This window comes from Budorcas taxicolor, chromosome 5, assembly GCF_023091745.1.
Source record: "Budorcas taxicolor isolate Tak-1 chromosome 5, Takin1.1, whole genome shotgun sequence".
Lineage (NCBI taxonomy): Eukaryota > Metazoa > Chordata > Mammalia > Artiodactyla > Bovidae > Budorcas > Budorcas taxicolor.
The window spans coordinates 40,930,630-40,932,876 of NC_068914.1; the positions used below are offsets into that span (position 1 = coordinate 40,930,630).

Consider the following 2,247-nt stretch of genomic DNA (forward strand, 5'->3'; position numbering starts at 1 on the left):
GCGACCCCATAGACGGCAGCCCACCAGGCTCCCCTGTCCCTGGGATTCTCCAGGCAAGAACACTGGAGTGGGTTGCCATTTCCTTCTCCAATGCAGGAAAGTGAAAAGTGAAAGTGAAGTCGCTCAGTCATGTCAGACTCTTAGCAACCCCATGGACTGCAGCCTACCAGGCTCCTCCATCCATGGGATTCTTCAGGCAAGAGTGCTGGAGTGGGTGCCATTGCCTTCTCCAGCCTGAGTAGTGCGGCCACCCTCAAATGCCTTCCCAGCTAGCCCTTTACCTGCATGTGCTTCATGGCTAAGTCGCTTCAGTCGTGTCCGACTCTGTGCGACCCCATAGACGGCAGCCCGCCACGCTCCCCCGTCCCTGGGGTTCTCCAGGCAAGAACACCGGAGTGGGTTGCCATTTCCTTCTCCAGTGCATGAAAGTGAAAAGTGAAAGTGAAGTCGCTCAGTCATGTCTGACCCTCAGCAACCCCGTGGACTGCAGCTTTCCAGGCTCCCTTCATGGAGAGTTAAGTAAATGTGTTCTTCTTGGGGGGTGGCTGCGCTGGGTCTTCGACGCTGCACAGGCTTTTCTCTAGTGACAAGCAGGGGCTGCTCTCCGTCTTGGTGCAACAGGTTTCTCGTCGCAGTGGCCCCTCTTGTTGCAGAGCATGGGCTCTAGGCAGCACAGGCTTCAGCAGCTGTGGTGCATCCACTTAGCTGCTCCACAGCATATGAGATCTTCCCAGACCAGGGGTCAAACCAGTGACCCTGCACTGGCAGGCAGATTCTTTACCCCTGAGCCACAAGGGAAGCCCCAGTAAATGTGTTCTCGAAACTTCTCTGGAAAACACTGTCAACTATACATGTCTCTATAAAGCTGTTCCTGGGGAAGAAAGGCTCACACATTTAGCCAATCTGGAATTTGAATCCATCCAATGATGAAATCACCCTCAAAAAACTGGAATTACCGGCATATTGTGTAGTGATGAACCTATGATTTTCTGAAGAAAAGAAAAAAAAAAAGGATGAAATTTGAATCCAAGAATCGATTGAGGATTCTTTCTCCAATTAAGTCGGTGTGTTTGAGGGACAAATCGTTTTATTTCCTAGTTTCCGTGTTTGCAAACAAGAGGGAAACCAGTTGAGTGGCTATCAGACTCTCAGAGTTTGCAAATGATCAGTAAAAGCTTAAGAAATAACAAGATGTTCAGATACATAATATTACTAACATTTTAAGGAAATTTAGCTTTTAAAAAACTTTCACCAACTTCCATCACTAGTATTTCACAAAGAAAAGCCTTTTTAACCTCAAAAAAGTAAATAGACATGATATCTTTCTTTCATGCACCCTGCATCCTGAATAATGGATATGATGGCTGGAGCTCTGGAAGCCATTTTGGACCTTCAAAACAAGAGCCACAGCCTAGGGGTGGTAAAGAAGAGATGAGGAATTAATCCGGCTCCTTGACAATTTTGTGGAAATGTCATATCACACCTGAGTTGCCTTCTTTTGAATTTCTTTATGTGATAGAAAAAAAATTGTTATCTTGTTTATGCTACTTACTTTAATTTTTTCTTATAAGAAGTCAAATCTAAATCTATACATTTTTAAATTATTTTTCGGCACTGAGTATCTCATCTTTTTTAAATTTCTGTTTTTAGGGGTTTTGTGAGTTAAAACGAACTTCCCCAGTGGCTCAGCAGTAAAGAAGCCACCTGCCAATGCAGGAGACATGAGATGCACGTTCCATTCCTGGGTCAGGAAGATCCCTGGAGGAGGGCGTGGCATCCCACTCCAGTATTCTTGCTGGGAGAATCCCATGGACAGAGGAGCATGAGGACAGAGGAGCTATAGTCCACAGGGTTGCAAAAAGTCAGACATGACTAAAGCAATGCACACATAATTTAAAATAATGTATAAAACTGATTTTGAAAGAAATATGAATTCACTGAGGAGATTTTGTTTTTAATGGTAAACAAAGTTTGGAGCCCACCAATATGGAACACAGAGCATGAGGGGCCACCTCGATTCCAGACTGTTCTTCAGGTGTGTGAGGCTCATCTACCCTGCACAGTGTAGGGGGAGGGCGGCTAAGAAACTGTTGCACTGATCCTCCTGGTGGGATTTTGAGGACTTTTGATACCCAACCCTCGCTTCTCAGTAAGCTGGCATCTCAAAGTCTCTGGCATGAATATGCTGAGGATATGACTCCCAGAAGGAGAAGGCAGACTACAGAGCTGGTGGTGATCACTCGGGAA

The 2,247-nt window shown here is 45.7% G+C and overlaps 1 non-coding gene across 1 annotated transcript; it reads left to right on the forward strand.

Annotated features, from left to right (window-relative positions):
• The first annotated feature begins 921 nt into the window (after window positions 1-921).
• LOC128049168 (small nucleolar RNA SNORD65) lies at window positions 922-995 on the forward strand. Its single transcript, XR_008199530.1, has one exon. It is a non-coding gene; the product is annotated as a small nucleolar RNA SNORD65 (small nucleolar RNA).
• Window positions 996-2,247: the final 1,252 nt, after the last annotated feature.